The sequence below is a fragment of the Cervus elaphus genome, chromosome 11, assembly GCF_910594005.1.
Source record: "Cervus elaphus chromosome 11, mCerEla1.1, whole genome shotgun sequence".
Lineage (NCBI taxonomy): Eukaryota > Metazoa > Chordata > Mammalia > Artiodactyla > Cervidae > Cervus > Cervus elaphus.
Window position 1 is genome coordinate 91717669 of NC_057825.1, and position 18148 is coordinate 91735816.

An 18148-nucleotide genomic window follows, 5' to 3' on the forward strand; every position below is an offset into this window, starting at 1 on the left:
GGTATTGCACATTCTATGGTTTTTGACAAATGTATAATGGCGTGTATCCACCAATATAGTTTCTCCGTGTCTTTTCATGACTTAGTGGCTCATTTCTTTTTAGCTTTGAATAATATTATTGTCTAAACGAACCACAGTTTATTTTATCCATTCATTTACTAAAGGATATTTTAGTTGGACTCCTTGATGAGATGAGTCAGACTGTAATGAATCTACCTGCAATGCAGAAGACCTGGGTTCAATCCCTGTGTTGGGAAGACCCCCTGGAGAAGGGAATAGGTACCCACTCCAGTATTCTTGCCTGGAAAATTCCATGACAGAGGAGCCTGGTGGGCTGCAGTGTGTGAGGCTGCAAAGAATCAGACACAACGGAGAGACTAACCATCTTTTCAGTCCATTTGGGTCAGTACCAAGCAGTCTGATGGCTAGCTGCATGTGTGCTCAGTAGTATATTCTGGTTAACAGTCCTTAGCAGGTTATGTCTTTTAGAAATATCTTCTAGTCCGTGGCTTGTCTTCTCATTCTCTTGACATTGTCTTTTATGGAACAAAAGTTTTTAATTTTGATGAGTCCAACTTATCAATTATTTCCTTCAAAGGTTCTGCCTTTGGTGTTGTACCAAAAAAGTGATCACCACAGCCAAGGTCACCTAGGTTTTCTCCTCTACTATCTTCTAGGTGTTTTACAGTTTTTACAGTTTTTTATTCTCTATTTACATCTATGATTCATTTTGAGTTAAATTTTGTGAAAGGTGTAAGATCTGTCTCGATTCACTTTTTGCATGTGTATGTCCAGTTGTTCCAGCATCATTTGTTGAAAAGACTATCTTTGCTCCATTATGTTGCCTTTGTCAAGGATCAGTGGTCTTTATTTCTATCTATTTCTGGATTTTGTTGTGTTACAGAGATCTCTTTGGTCTTTCACCAATGCCACATTGTCTTGATTGCTGTAGCTTTATAGTAAGTCTTTAAGTCATATAGTGTCAGTCTTCCCATTTTGGCTTCAATTTTGTGTTGTTTTTTTGGCTTTCCTGGGTCTTTTGATTTTCCATATACACTCTATTTTTTAAATTTAAATTACTTTTTTTCCCTATTGTTGTGTTGGTTTCTGCCGTACAACAATGTAAATCAGCCATAATTATACGTACATCCCCTCCCTCCCTAGCCTCTCTCCCCACCACTCATCCCATCCCTCCACGTCATCACAGAGCACTAGACTGGGTTCCATGTGCCGCACAACTTATCAGCACCTATCCAGCTTACACTGGACAATGTATATATATTGATGCTGCATTCTCCATTTGTCCCACTCCCTGCCTCCCCCATGGTTTCCATAAGTCCATTCTCTACATCTTTGTCTTCATTCCTTCCCTGCAAATAGCTTCATCAATATAGTCTTTCTGAATTCTGTATATATGTGTTAATTACTATATTTGTTTTTGTCTTTCTGACTTACTTCACTGTATATAATAACAGGCTCTAGCTTCATCCATCTCATGAGAACTGACTCAAATTCATTCTTTTTGGTGACTGAGTAATATTCTGTTTTTAGTATATGTACCACATCTTTTTTATTCATTCATCTGTTGATGGACATCTTGGTTGTTTCCATGTCCGGGCTATTGTAAGCAGTTGCTGTGAACACTGGGGTACATGTGTCTTGAATTTTGATTATGGTTTTCTCAGGGCCCAGTAGTGGGGTTGCTGGGTCATATGAAGATTTATTCCTAGTATTTGAAGCAATCTTTTTACTGTTCTTTATAATGACTATATCAGTTTGTATTCCCACCAACAGTGTGGGGTTCCCTTTTCTCTACATCCTCTTCAACATTAATTGTTTGTAAATATTTTGATGATGGCCATTCTGACCGGCATGAGGTGATACCTCATTGAAGTTTTGATTTGCATTTCTCTAATAATTAGCGACGTTGAGCATCTTTTCATCTGTTTATTGACCATCTGTATATCTTCTTTGGAGAAATATCTGTTTAGGTCTTCTACCCAGTTTTTGATTGGGCTGTTTGTTTTCCTAATATTGAGCTGTAGGAGCTGCTTATATATTCTAGAGATTAATCCTTTCAGTTGTTTCATTTGCAATTTTCTCCCATTCTGAGGGTTGTCTTTTAATCTTGTTTATTGTTTCCTTTGTTGTGAAAAAACTTTTAAGTTTAATTAGGTCTCATTTGTTTATTTTCATTTCCATTACTCTGGGAGGTGGGTCATAGAGGATCTTGTTGTGGTTTATGTCAAGGAGTATTCTGTCTGTGTTTTCCCCTAAGAGCTTTATACTTTCTGACCTTATATTTAAGTCTAATCCAGTTCGATTTTATTTTTGAGTCTGATGTTAGGAAGTCTTCTAGTGTCATTCTTTAGCATGTAGCTGTCCAGTTTTCCCAGAACTACTTGCTGAAGAGGCTGTCTTTTCTCCATTGTATATTCTTGTATCCTTTGTCAAAGACAAGGTGTCCATAGGTGTGTAAATTTATCTCTAGGGTTTCTGTCTTGTTCCCTTGATCTGTATTTGTTTTTGTGCTTGTACTGTATTATCTTGATGACTGTGGCTTTGTAGTATAGTCTGAAGTTAGGAAGGTTGATTCCTCCAGCTCTGTTTTTCTTTGTTAAGATTGCTTTGGCTATTTGGGGTCTTTTGTGTTTCCATGCAAATCGTGAAATTTTTTGTTCTAGTTCTGTAGAAAAATACCATTGGTAATTTGATAGGGATTGCATTGAATCTGTAGATTGCTTTGGGTAGTATAGTCATTTTCACAATATTGATTTCTCCAATTCAAGATCACGATATATCTCTCCATCTGTTTGTGACATCTTTGATTTCTTTCATTGGTGTCCTATAGTTTTCTGCATAGGGTCTTTTTTCTTTTGGGTAGGTTTATTCCTAGGTATTTTATCCTTTTTGCTGCAGTGGTGAATGGGATTGTTTCCTTAACCTCTTTCTGATTTTTCATTGTTAGTGTATAGGAATGCAAGGATTTCTGTGTATTGATTCTATATCCTGTGACTTTACTATATTCATTGATTAACTCTAGTAATTTTCTGACAGAATCTTTAGATTTTTCTGTGTATAGTATCATGTCATTTGCAAACAGCGAAAGTTTTATCTTCGTTTTCAATCTGGATTCCTTTTATTTCTTTGTCTTCTCTGATTGCTGTGGCTAGGACTTCCAACACTGTGTTGGATAATAGTGATGAGAGTGGACACCGTTCTCTTGTTCCTGGTCTTAGAGGAAATGCTTTCAGTTTTCACCACTGAGAATATTTGCTTTGGATTTGTCATATATGGCCTTTATTATGTTGATGTAGGTTCCTTCTATGCTTACTTTCTGGAGAATTTTTATCATAAATGAGTGTTGAATTTTGTTAGAAGCTTTCTTTGAATCTATTGAGATGATCATATGGTTTTTATCTTTCAGTTTTTTGATACTGTATCACATTGATTTTTTGGCATATATTGAGGAATCCATGCATCCCTGGGATAAATCCCACTTGATCATGATGTATGATCCTTTTAATATGTTATTGCCTTCTTTTTGCTAGAATTTTGTTGAGGATTTTTATATTGGCCTGGAATTTTCTTTTTTGGTGATATCTTTGTCTAGTTTTGGTGATGGTGGCCTCTTAGAATGAGTTTGGGGGTTTTCTTTCCCCTGCAATTTTCTGGAATAGTTTTAGCAGGTTTGGTGTTAGTTCTTCTCTAAACTTTATGTGGGATTCGCCTGTGAAGCCATCTGGCCCTGGGCTTTTGTTTGTTGAAGATTTTTGATCACAGTTTTGATTTCAGTGCTTGTAATTGGTCCGTTCATGATTTCTGTTTCTTTCTGGTTCAGTTTTGGAAGGTTTTTCTGAGAACTTGTCCATTTCTTCCAGGTTGTCCATTTTATTGGCACATAGTTGCTTGTCGTTGACTCTTAAGATCCTTTGTATTTCTGTGTTGTCTCTTGTAAGTTATTTTTCATTTCTAATTTTATTGATTTGAGTCCTCTCCCTTTTTTAGCTTGGCGAGTCTGGCTAGTGGTTTGTCAATTTTGTTTATCTTCTCAAAGAACTAACTTTTAGTTTTATTGATCTTTGCTATTGTTTCCTTCATTTATTTTTGCTCTGATCTTTCTAATTTCTTCCCTTCTGCTAACTTCAAGGTTTTTTGTTCTTTTCCTAGTTGCTTTAGTTGTAAAGTCAGGTGGTTGATTTTTTTGGTTGTTGTTGTTTTTGAGATAGGCTTGTATTGCTATAAACTTCCCTCTTAGAACTGATTTTGCTGCATCCCACAGGTTTTGGGTCATTGTGTTTTCATTGTCTTTTTGTTTGTAGGTATTTTTAAAATAACCTTGTTGATGTCTTCAGTGACTTGTTGGTTATTTAGAAGTGTGTTGTTTAGCCTCCATGTGTTTGTGATTTTTACAGTTTTTTTTCTTTTCCTGTAATTGATATCAAGTTGCATAGCATTGTGGTCAGAAAAGACGCTTGGTACAATTTTAGTTTTCTTAAATTTTCTGATGCTTGATTGGTGACCCAAGATGTAATCCATCCTGGAGAATGTTCCATGTTCAGTTGAGAAAAAAGTATATTCTGCTGTTTTGGGATGGAATGTCCTGAAGATATCAGTTAGCTCCATTTGGGCTAGTATGTGATTTAAGGCTTGTGTTTCCTTATAAATTTTCTGTCTGGATGATCTGTCCATTGGTGTAATTGGGGTGTTAAAGTCTCCTTCTATTACTATATTACTGTCAGTTTCCCCTTTTGTGGTCGTTAGTATTTACCTTATGTATTGAGGTGCTTCTGTGTTGGGTGAATTAGTATTTATAATGTTATATCTTCTTGAATTGGTCCCTTTTTCATTATGTCATGTCTTTCCTTATTTTTTGTAACAGATTTTATTTTAACGTCTATTTTGTCTAATATAAGTATTGCTACTCCCACTTTGAATTCCCACTTGCATGGAATATCTTTTTCCATCCCTGAACTTTCCGTCTGTATGTGTCCTTAGGTCTGAAGTGGCTCACCTGTAGGCAGCATGTACACAGGTCTTGTTTCTGTATCCATTCAGCCAGTTTGTGTCTTTGTTGATTAGAGCATTTAATCCATTTACATTTAAGGTAGTTATATATATGTTCCTAATGCCATTTTCTTAATTGTTTAGGATTTATTTTTGTGAGTCTGTTTCTTTTCTTGTGTTTCCTGCTAGAGAAGTTCCTTTAGCACTTGTTGTAAAGCTGGTTTGGTGGTGCTGAATTCACTGAACTTTTGCTTGTCTGTAAAGCTTTTGATTTCTTCTTCAAATCTGAATGAGATCCTTGCTGGGTAGAGTACTCTTGGTTCGTTTTTATCCTTCATCACTTTAAATGTATCCTGCCACTCTCTCTGGCCTGCAGAGTTTCTGCTGAAAAATCAGCTGTTAACCTTATGGGGATTGCTTTGTATGTTATTTTTTGGTTTTCCCTTGCTGCTTTTAGTATTTTTTCTTTGTGTTTAATTTTTTTTAGGGTGATTAATATGTGTGTTGTTGTATTTATCTTTGGGTTTATACTGTATGGGACTCTCTGGGCTTCCTGGACTTGGGTGCTTATTTCCTTTCCTATAGTAGGAAAGTTTTCCACTATAATCTCCTCACATATTTTATTATACCCTTTGTTTCTCTTCTTCTGGAACGCTAATAATTTGAATTTTGGTGCATTTATTATTGCTCCAGAGGTCTCTGAGACGGTCCTCAATTCTTTTATTTCTTTTTTCTTTTTTTCTACTCCTTGGCAGTTATTTCTGTCATTCTGTCTTCTAGCTCACTTATCCTTTCTTCTGCCTCCATTATTCTACTGTTGATTCCTTTTGGATTATTTTTAATTTCAGTGATTGTGTTGTCCATCTCTTTATTTTTATTTCTTCTAGGTCCTTAGTAAATGTGTTAAATGATTCTTGTATTTTTTCTATTCTATTTCTGATATTTTGAAACTTCTTTACTATCATTACTCAATTGTTTTTCACATAGGTTGCCTATTTCCTCTTCATTTATTTAGTCTTGTAGTTTTTAACTTGCTCCTTCATCTGTAACATATTTTTTTGTTGTTTCATTTTTTTTTTTTTTTTTTTTTGATGGTTGGGACTATGTTCCTGTCTTACAAGTTGTTTAGCCTTAGTTTCCAGCAGTGGAGTTTTCAGGTAGTTGGGTAGAGCTGGGTCTTTGTTTTGAGATGTGGACCTCTGGGAAACCTCACTCTGATTAATATTCCCTGGCCCCTGAAGTTTTTTCTGTTACTCTAGCCATTCGGACTCAGCACTCCTGCCTCCTGGGGCTCAGTCCTGATCTCTGGCCCATGAACTGGGATTCCACAAGCTATGGTTGTGGAAAAGAAAAATATAGAAAAGGAAGAAAAAGGAAAAAAAAAAAAGGCAGAACAATAACAAAGAATAAAAAATAACCTCTGAAGGGTGAAACTGGACTCCAGTAGCAAAGTGAGAGAAGAAAAAAAAATTATATCTATAAAAATAAAGAAAAAGAAAAACAAGAGGGGACAGAATAATAACGAAGATTAAAAAATAATAAAATAAAATTTGAAAACTAACAGATAGTAGAAAAAATAAGAATATGTATGAACCAACCACTGGAGGGTAAAACCTAACTCTTCTGGTAAATAGTAAAAAAGTATCAGAAAAAAACCTCAAAAACAGAAAAAACCTTGAATGTGAAGGGCTGTGCTTAGGTGGGGGATGACTTATGTGGTGTTATTTGGGTGGAGGTGGAATTTAGCGGGGCGGGGGGATGGGTCAGTCCTGATTCAGGGCCTAAGCCTCCAGAAAAGACCCTAGAGAGGGGGCTGTCCCCAAACTGAGAAGGCCTCTGCAGTGCCTCTGTGTAGGGCATGGCAGGTGTCCTGGGCTCCACCCAATTTTCTGCAGTGCTTCTGGCTTCCGGGTGGGGAGGGTAAGACCTGGGTCTCCAGGAGGCTCCCTGGGGCCGAGGGGGTAGGGGAACACCGGATGGATGCCCTCTCCTCCCTCTGAATGGGGAGGCTTTGTCTTCCCTCCCTTTTGCACTCGCAGGACCTACGTGGGCAGTGGGTGCCCTTGGAGGTGGCCCTGGAGGGAGAGGGGTCCTGAAGGATAGAGGGGGGCCCCTGGAAGGAGGAGGGAGCCAGAGGGTAGAGAAGGGGTCCCCGATGGTGGAGGGCCCAGTCCAGAGGGCAGACGGAGCCCCTGGTTGGGGGATGAGGGGGCCCACAGAGGACAAGGACCTTGGAGGGGAGAGGAAACTGTAGAACAGAGGGGGACCCTGAAGGGTGGGTGTCCACCCTGGATGGCCGAGGACTTGGCCTGGAAGGAGGAATGAGCCCTGGAGGGAGGAGAGTGGCTGGGGGGGGCGCCCTGGAGGGTGGAGGGGGTCCTGGAGGTGGTGGTCTTGGGAGGCTCTCCAGGGCTGAGTGGGCAGGGGGACACTAGGCAGTTCCCTGCTACTGGAACCCTGCAGGAGCCTCCCTCTTCACTTTCACATCCACAGGACCCATCCAGGTGGATGAGTCCCTGAAGAGCAAAAGGTACCCTGGAAGGCAAAGAGCTCCGCAGGAGAGTTGAGAGGGTCCCAGAGGTCAGAATCCCAGGCTCTTGGGCCCCATAAAGACTCCCTGGGGCCAAGTGAAGGGGAAACCCCAGGGCCTTTCCCAGTGGGACTTCTTATCTCCTCAGAGGTAGAGCAGGTACGCCACTCCCAGCACCCAAAGGCATCCAGACTGTCCGTGGCACCCAAACTGCGTCTGATGCCAAAACTGCTACCCCTCCCCCTGCAGCCCCTCAGTCTCTGGAAAGTGAAAGGGGTACCCCAGAGGCTTTTCCCAGTGGATCCTCTGATCCCCCAGGATCCCCACCCCTCCCAGGCAAGCAGGCATGCAGCCTCTAGCCCCCAAAGGTGCCCAGACTGCCCTGGGCACCCAAACCACTTCTGGTTCCAAAACTTCTCCCTCTCCCCCAGCAGCCCCTCAGTCACTGGTTCCCAGGCCTGCGCTCTCCCCTGCTTGGCGCTACCTGGTACCTGGTCTCCCCCGGGGCTCCTCCCTTCAGCCTGTCCACAGGAAATCCCCCACCATTGCCTGGTGAACATCCTAGGGGTGGGGGGTCACAGACTGCATGCCTTCTCTCACTTCCACCTTGGCTCCCCGCCATATAAACTTTAGAACCCGTTTATCGATATCCACAGAATAACTTGCTTGGATTTCATTGGAATTGTATTGAATATATACATCAAGTTGGGAAGAACTAACATGTTGACAGTATTGAGTCTTGCTAACAATGAAGATGAACTATCTGTCCATTTAATTAGTTCTGTTTTGATTTCTTTCACCAGAGTTTTATAGTTGCCCTCATGTAGATTTTGTACATATTTGTTTAGATTTATACCTATTTCATTTTTTGGGTGCTAATATAAATGGGTTTTTATTTCCCCCCTGTGCATCATGTGGGATCTTAGTTCCCTGACCACATACCAAACCCACACTTCCTGCAGTGGAAGCACACGGAGTCTTACCCACTAGACTGCCAGGGAAGTCCCAATGGTATTGTGTTTTTAATTTCAAATTCTAATCGTTCATTGCCGGTATGTAGGAAACCCATTGACTTTGCTCTGGTTTTGTTGTTGTTTGTTTTTTTAACTGTTCAAGTATCACCAAAAATATTCATCTGCTACTTTGGGAAACTGGAATATTGAATTATAATTATTGTTGGATTGTCTCTTTTTTACTTCAGTTCTGTTAGTTTTTCCTTAAGGCATTTTGGAGCTCTGATGCGAAGTGAATATATATTTTGAATTATTAGATTATTCTTGGTGGATTGACCCTTTTATCATCTGAAATGTCCCTCTTTATTTTTAGTAGCCTTTTTAATTTTAATACATTTTTATATTACAATAGCCACTCTACATGTTTTATGATTATAAATCTGCTTTTCATCCTTTTACTTTCACCCTGTTTGTATTTTCAGCCTAAAGTGTGTCTCCTGTAGAGAGCATATAGTTGAATCTTGTTTTTCATATAGTCTAACACAACTACATATCTTTGATTGGATTGTTTAATTCACTCACATTAAATGCTATTGATATGTTTGGATTTATATCTACTGTTTAATTTTTTGTTTTCTATATATCTTGTGTCTTTTTGTTCTTTTAGACCTCATATTGCCATTTTTGGTTTTAAGTAGATATTTTTCTCTTGTGTTGCTTTAATTTTAATGATTTTTAAAATTATAATTACTGAATTATTTTCCAGGCCTTACAGTATACACTGTTAATTTATCAGAATCTGCTTCAGATTCATTAGGACTAAATTTCAGTGAAAATATAGAAGGTTTATGCCAATATAACCCCATTTCTTACCCTGCCCCTTTAAAGTTATTACTGTTAAACATATGTCTACATATGTTACAGATATATTTTACATACCAAGTGATTTATTGTAAGAGTTAATACTTTCTGTAATAGGTTTTTTGAAGAGTCTGGAAGAAGGGAGAATAACAAGCAGATGTTTTGTAGTTATATGAAATTTCTTTTGTCTTCTTTTTTTGTACTCATTTCTTCCTTTCTTTTGAGTTATCATCTGGTGGTATTTCCTTATTTCAGCACAGTTCAGTTCCTGTTGATCTCCTCTGTGCTGTCATTGTCGAATACATTTCTGTATGTTTATGTGCCCAACAGTACAATTAGATATATATTGTTTCATAAATTTTTTTTTTGAAATAGGGAAAATTTCACTTTATTGTGACACTGAATTTTAGTACTTTACTTTTTCCCCCTTTCCTGCCTGCCTTCCTTCTGCTGTCAGAGCAGCTGCGGCGTGCGGGATCTTTTGTTGCAACACAGACTCTAGTTGTGGCGTACAGGCTGGGTAGTGTGGCGCGCGGGCTTGGTTGCTCTGTGGCATGTGGGATCCTAGTTCCCAGACCAGGGATTGAACCTGTGTCCACTGCCTTGCAAGGCGAATTCCCAATCATTGGCTCACCAGGGAAGACACTGAATTTTAGTACTTCTCAGTACAAGAGAAAAATAAACTGAGTCATGGTCATGAGTTCAGGATTATATATGTTACATTTTGCCTTGTTATAATACAGTTGTGGCTTTATGATAAATATAAATTGGAGACATAGCTTGTATTCCAGAGCTAATTTGCATAACTGTCACGAGGGGAAAAAAGCATTAAATGCATTTCTGAAATAAGTATTTTCATTTAATTCGGAATCTCAAGACAGCATTAGACTTTGGCCTTGTTTCAAAAAAGTTTAAATACTAAGCTAGCTAAATAACCTTCTTGAAAGATTTAAACACAACTGATAAAGAAAATGTTTTCCCTCTAATCTCAATCTTACATAAGAGAAAGAGATGAGGGGGAAAGTGTAGACAATGTCTTTAGTGTATATGGCTAAGTACATCAGCCTCCTTAAACTGTAGTGTCCATTACTGACTTCATTAAAACAAACTGGGCAAATATCAAAAGTTATCCACTTTATAAACCAAAGACACCAATTTTAGGGTTACGGTAAGTAAAAAAATTTTGGAACACTTCAAAAACGTTTGACATTAGAGAAATCATCTCTTCATTATAAGAAAGAAAGGCATAACAGAAAGTAAAAGACATTTAAACTAAACTGATTTGTAGTCTTTGATCAAAAGAAATAGAAAATAGTGGTTGATTACTAAACTTTGTGCTTTAATCAGACTAATTAATTACAGTGATTTTAAATAGCAACTACCCATCTGACTAGGTGAGCTTGACAGTTTTGAATATTTTTGCAATGAGTATTCTTTAAAACACAAAGACACTAAAACGATCTGGTCATGCAGTGTTTATCTTAATGCATTCTGCATTTCTTTGCCAATCCTGTAGTTAAGGATCTTGTTCCAATCAATCTTAGTGTGAGTAATTGGGAACTGTTGAGGTAAGGCTTTGAAAGTTGTGTCTGACATTGTCTGATAATTTTCACTGATAACAGTTTGATATTCATTTTTTTTAGCCTCTACAATCTTTATATAAATTCATTTGCTGTTTGTACCTCATTAGACACTGTTAGGGAATCTTGTATATCTTTATGACTCATAGCTGAACCTTACTATTTTCATGATAATGAACCTGAATTCAAGATGCCAGCCACCTGAGTAGTTGAAGGAATGATTGTAAACATCCACTCTGACCTCCAATGACCATTCCAAAAGGCTTTTGCTTGAAATTAATGGCTTTCTGTGCATGCAATAACTGTTTGCTGTCCATCTGTTTTTTTGTTTTTAACCATATACAGTACTGGCACCATTCAGATAACGTTTTTTTATATAAGCCCAGAGAGCAGTTATTACTGAGGTTTGCTGTGGTTCAGTTGCATTTTCTGCTTCATGTTGTGTTGGATCGGTTGTGTCCTCTTTTAAGTGATCAAATTTTTTGGTTCCAAAAACTTTCTGTTTCCCAAGTTACCATGTTCTGTTTTCAATACCTGATCTTCATAACCTTCAGTTTTTACTGAGGTAAACTGGTATGCATGGGTTGCCCCTTCCCTCAGAAGAGTGTCATTGTTAAGCAATAACAGAACATCATTAAACACCTCGTTAAATTCTCCAGGAGGGGCACGAATGATGAATTTTGCTGCTATGCATACCTTCTCATAAGACCACTGCTCCTCCAGATCTGCCGTTTTCCTTTCAGTGGCAAACTAGGGTGCCCGCGTTGATGGTGGCAGTGACAGCCTGCCTTTCCCCTTTCCGCCCGGCCTTCCAGGCTGTGCATCCGGCCAGTGAAGGCTTTTTAGGTCATCAGAGGGAAAAAAGGAGAAGTATGCAGTTATACTGTCTTTTGCAGTTACCTGTGTAATTGCTTTAATTCTGTTATTTTCTGTAAATTTCGGTTACTCTGAGTATCATCCTGAAGCACTTCCCTTAGTATTTCTTGTAAAAGAAATAAAGAAATTTTCTGTTTGGGTTTATCTGGGGATTGAAAAAATTTTTAAAGAATTTTATTTGTGATAAAATACACATAGTATCTTAACCATCTTAACCATTTTAAAGTGTATAGTTTGATATTGTTAAAAACATTAACCCTGTTGTACAACTGGTGTCCAGAACGCTTTTCATTTTGCAAAACTGAAACTCTGCACCATAAACAACTCCCCATTTCCCCTGATCTCAGTTCCTAGCAACCATGTTTCTGGTTTGTGTTTCTATGAATTTGATTACTCTAGATACCTCTTTTAAGTGGAACCATACAGTATCTGTCCTTTGTGACTGTCTTATTTTCACTTTCATCCTCAAGATTCATCCATGTTGTAGTAGTGACCAGATTACCTTCCTTTTAAGTCTGAATAACATTCCGTTGTATGTATGTACAACATTTTGTTTATCCCTTATCAGTTGATAAGACACTTGGATTGCTTCTGCCTGTTGGCTGTTGTGAGTAGTGCTGCTGTGACATAGGTTTGCAAATATCTCGAGACCTTGCCTTCAGTTCTTTTGGATATATACACAGAAGTGGGATTGCTAGGACATGGTGGTAGTTCTGTTTTTAGTTTTCTGAGGAGCCTCCCTACTGTTTTCCATAGTAGTTGTACCATTTTATAGTTTAACCAACACTACACAAGGGTCCTAGTTTCTCCACATCTTTGCCAACGTTTGTTACTTTTTCTCTCTCTCTTTTTTTTTTTTTTGGATAGTGGCCATCCTGATGAGTGGGCTTCCCTCATAGCTCAGTTGGTAAAGAATCTGCCTGCAATGCAGGAGACCCTGGTTCGATTCCTGGGTTGGGAAGATCCACTGGAGAAGGGATGGGCTACCCTCTCCAGTACTCTTGGGCTTCCCTTGTGACTCAGCTAGGAAAGAGTCTGCCTGCAGTGTGGGAGACCTGGCTTCAATCCCTAGGTTGGGAAGAGCCCCTGGAGAAGGGAAAGGCTACCCACTCCAGTATTCTGACCTGGAGAATTCCATGGATACAGTCCATGGGGTCACAAAGAGTCGGACATGACTGAGTGACTTTCAGTTTCACTATCCTGATGAGTATGAGGTGATGTCTTACTGTTTTGATTTGATTAGTGATGTTGAACATCTTTCCCTGTACTTAGTGGCTATCTGTATATGTTTGGAGAAATGGCTCTGCAAGTTCTTTCCCTATTTGATAATAGGTTAATTGGGTGGTTTTTTGTTTTGTTTTTGAGTTTTGCTGCTGCTGCTGCTAAGTTGCTTCAGTTGTGTCCGACTTTGTGCAACCCCATAGACGGCAGCCCACCAGGCTCCCCCATCCCTGGGATTCTCCAGGCAAGAACACTGGAGTGGGTTGCCATTTCCTTCTCCAATGCATGAAAGTGAAAAGTGAAAGTGAAGTCGCTCAGTCATGTCCGACTCTTAGCGACCCCATGGACTGCAGCCTACCAGGCTCCTCTGTCCATGGGATTTTCCAGCCAGGAGTACTGGAGTGGGTTGCCATTGCCTGCTCTGTTTTGAGTTTTAAGAGTTCTTTATATATTATGGCTATTAATCCCATATCAGATAGGTGATTTGCAAATATTTTCCCCCATTTTGTGGTTTGCCTTTTTACTCTGTAGGTGGTGTCTTCTGATATACAGAATTTTACAGTTTTCATGAAGTCCAATTTGTTGTTCCATTTGTTGCTTGTGCCTTTGGTATCATATCCAAGAAATCATTGCCAAACCTACTACTGTGCAACTTTTGCTCTGAGTTTTCTTCTAAGAGTTTTATAGTTTTAGGTCTTTGAGTCTTTGAGCCGTTCAGAGTTGACTTTTTTATATGATGTTAGGTGAGCATGTAACTTCATTCTTTTGAATGTGAACAGCCAGTTTTTCCAGTAGAATCTGTTGAAAAGACCGTCCTTTTTCCATTGAATGAACTTGATACTTTTATTGAAAATTATTCGACCATATATATGTGAGAATTTATTCTTGGGATCTCTTTGCTCTGGCTGATACTCCCAATACTGTGTTCATTAGAAATGGCAAGAGTAGGCATTCTTGCCTTGTCCCTGGTCTTAGAGGAAAAACTTTCAGTTTTATACCATTGAGTATGATATAAGTTGGTTGTGGGTCCTCATAAGGGGCCTGAGTCAGGTTTGACTGTTTGCAACCCTGTGGACTGTAGCCCACCAGGCTCCTCTATCCATTGGGGTCTCCAGGCGAGAATACTGCAGTGGATTTCATGCCCTCTTCCAGGGGATCTTCCCAATTCTGGGATTGAACCTGTGTCTCCAGCATTGCAGGCAGATTCTTTACCTACCCTAAGCCACCTGGGAAGCCCCATTATATTGATTAGTTTCCTTCTGTTCCTAATTTGTTGAGTGCTTTTATCATGCAAGAGTATTGAGTATTCAGGTGCTTTTTCTGTATCAGTAAAGATGGTCAGTGGTTTTGTCCTTCATTCTGTCAGTGTGAAGTTTTGATTGATTTTTATGAGTTGAATCGTCCTTGCACTCCATGGTTAATCCCCACGTGATCATGGTGTATACTTCCTTTAATGTGTTGTGAATTCTGTGTGCTAACATTTTTGAGGGTGATTGAAGCCATTTGGTCCTTGGCTTTTCTGTGTTGGCAAGTTTTTGATTACTGATTCAATCTCCTTGCTAGTTATACATTTCAGATTCTCTATTTTTTCATTGTTCAGTCTTTGTAGGTTGTATCTTTCTAGGGATTAATTTGTTGGTGTTCAGTTATTCATAATGTTCTCTTATGATCCTTATTTTGTGGCATTGGTTGTAATATTCCCTCTTGCATTTCTGATTTTATTATTTGAGTCTATTTTTTTTTTTCTTAGTCTAGCTAAGGGGTTGTCAATTTTGTCAGTTTTCTGAAAAAATCACTTTTAGTTTCATTTTTTTCCCCTTGTTGACCATTTCATTTATCTGTGCTCCAATTTTTGTTATTTCCTTCTTTCTGCCAGCCTTAGCTTTTAGTTTTTCTTTTAGTTCCTTGAGGTACAAGTTAGATTGTTACTTGAGATCTTGCCTTTTTTTAAGGCATGCCATTTGTAGCTTAAACTTCCTTCTTAGTACTTCTTCAACTGCATCCATAAATTTTTTTGGTATTTTGCATTTTCATTTGTGTCAAGGTATTTTCTGATTTCCTTTATGACTTCTTGTGTTTAAGAGTGTAGTGTTTAATTTCCACGTATTGTAAAATTTCCAGTTTTTTCTTAGGCTATTTATTTCTAGTTTCATTACAGTGTGATTGGAAAAGGTACTGTTTATTATTTCGGTCTTCTTGAATTTATTCAAACTAGTTTTATGGCTAGACATGTGTTCTGTCCTAAAGAATGTTTCATGTGTAATTGAGAAAATGTATTCTGCTGTTTATGGATAGAGTATTCTATATATATCTGTTAGGTTTGATTGGTCTATAGTGTTGTTCAATTTCTGTATTTTCTTATTCTTCTGACTGGTTGTTCTATGCATTACTGAAAGAACATTATTCATTATGCTGTTGTGTATTTCTCCCTTCAGTTCTTTAAACATCTGCGTCATTAATTTAGGAGCTCTGAGGTTTAATGCAGAAATACTTACACTTTTTATATCTTCTTGGTGAATTGACCCTTTTATCATTATATGATATACTTACTTGTCTCTTGTAACAGTTTTTGACTTAAAAGTCCATTTTGTCTGAAATTAATACAGCTGCTCCTGTGTTATTTTGGTTACTGTTGCATGAAATATCTTTTTTGTCCTTTTAATTGATATGCATCCTTAGATCCAAAATGTTTCTTTGATAGGTAGCATGTGGTTGGAAGACCACTAAAGACCACAAACTTTTAATATTAAAAACTGATCGGGGAAGGACTCTGAAACTGTTTGTTTATACCAGAAGGCATTTAACCTCAGATCAGAGTTGCTGATGACATCTGCTTAGTCATCAGCAGGTGAGATTTTAAAGCATTCATCTTAAGAATTCTCTTTCAAGTATTCGGGTTATACCAATATCTGAGGCAACTGTGGGAAAACTGATCAAATACACGGGAATGTATTAGAAATTAATTTACTTAATGAAGTCTATAAACCGTCGGGTAGGTAATAAAAATAAGTTTTGGGAAATGTATTTTTTTTATTTAATATAAATTTATTTATTTTAATTGGAGGCTAATTACTTTACAATATTGTAGTGGTTTTGCCATACATTGACATGAATCCACCACGGGTGTACATGTGTTCCCCATCCTGAACCCCCCTCCCACCTCCTTCCCCATCCCATCCCTCAGGGTTATCCCAGTGCACCAGCCCTGAGCACCATGCATCTTGCATCGAACCTGGATTGGTGATTTGTTTTGCATATGATAATATACATGTTTAAGTGCCATTCTCCCAAATCATCCCACCCTCTCCCTCTCTCCCAGAGTCCAAAAGACTGTTCTATACATCTGTGTCTCTTTTGCTGTCTCGCATATAGGGTTATCGTTACCATTTTTCTAAGAAATGTATTTTTCAATAAGAACTTTTCCAGTAAGCTGGCTCACTGGAAAGACCCTGATGCTGGGAAAGATTGAGGGCAGGAGAAGGGGACGACAGAGGATGAGATGGTTGGCTGTCATCATGGACTCAGTGGACATGAGTTTGAACAAACTCTGGGAGATAGTGAAGGATAGGGAAGCCTGACTTGCTGCAGTCCATGGGGTCACAAAGAGTCAGATGAACAACAATAAGAACTTTTAACATTTAATTTTAACTTTTAAGGTTTTTTTAGCTAATAAAAGTGAGAGTGTGTTCTTTTTTCTCACACACTGGGTTAGTTGTCAAAGTGTTGGTTTCATAATATTGTATCATTAGTGTTCTACAAATATCCTAGGGAATTGAACTCTCTTTTTGTAAGCTAATGTGCATCAGCTATTTTCAAAGGCAAGACCCTGTGCTGTACACCCAGCATTATTTAGTTACAGTGAATAGCCATTATGAACATTCATTTTGGCATTCTTGTTTCCTGGAGAGCTCAAGGAATACTAACTGTGCTAAAACATTGGCTCTATTTTTATTTATTTAGGGATTTCAAATTGCCAAAATGAATTTGCAAAATGCCTTTCTTTGCTTTTTGTTCTTTATTCCTCAGAAAATGCTATTGAAGGAAGGTGGGTGTGCCCCATGACATTCTACCTTTTGAGAAAAACCTCTTGAAAGAGTCTATACCATAGAAATCTCTTTAGTTATTGAATAGATTTTTGAGTTAGGCTTGCCTTTTGCCTCAAAAGCACATTGTTGTATGTGTTCTGTAAAAATGTTTTGTTAGTGTAGTAACTGTTTTAATTCTGGGGGAAAAAATTACCTTATGATCTTGAGTTTCCTTCAGAGGTTCTTTGACATTTGTGGTTTTGTGAGCATGTATCTTTTCTTGACTCATGGTTGCCTGTTTTATTTTTATCAATCTCTTCTTTTTTTATGGACATTATGTCTCTTTTTTAAAAGTCTCTTTTAAGAGTCTGAGGTATTCTCATTTTGAAGTCTTTTGAAATACCTTTGAGAGTATAGTTTGTAATTTCATTTTTAGCAAGAGTGTTACTTTGTTTTGTCTTTTGGTACATTCTTCTCTACCCGGTGTTTTTGTGGTTGTCTCCACCTTGCCCCTTGCATCTCCTTTAAAATGAGGTTTTACATTGAAAGCTTTGGGTTCTTACTCTCCAAGAATGTTGGGGAAAATCTCAGTAACCCATCCTGAACCAGTAGGTGACTTGACGTGACTGAAGTCATTTTTGTTTGATTGCCTCTGATCTTTTCCATGTGCGTTGCTTCAGTTTTTATTGCCTTCTTTCACAAATAGGAGAGCCCTGCTTCAACCTCTGATTATGCAAAATGATCCCAACTTTGTCCCCATTTTCCATGCTCTTGGATGATTTTAGTTCCTGTTATTAGGGTTAATTTCTTAGATGCCTCAAATAGTAAGATTGTGAAATAGGTAACTTGCTTGTTTATACTTCTTTTACTTCTAGAAGTATGTGTGCAAAGTCACTTCAGTAGTGTCTGACTCTTTGCGACCCCATGGACTGTAGCCCACCAGGCTCCCCTGTCCATGAGATTTTCCAGGCAAGAATACTAGAGTGGGTTGCCATTACCTTCTCCAGGTACAAGCATAGGAGGGTAAAGAACTGGTGTGATTTGTTGGAATATGTCAAGTCCATGCTTGTAACCAAAGTCCATACTATGTAACCA

General features: G+C 38.4%; 1 protein-coding gene and 1 pseudogene across 5 annotated transcripts in view; one reads left to right on the forward strand and one right to left on the reverse strand.

Moving 5' to 3' along the window:
* Positions 1-18148, forward strand: part of ALMS1 (ALMS1 centrosome and basal body associated protein) — a 208613-nt gene that overhangs the window by 19822 nt on the left and 170643 nt on the right. The window lies entirely within an intron of this gene.
* On the reverse strand, positions 10828-17342 carry LOC122702545 (annotated as a pseudogene).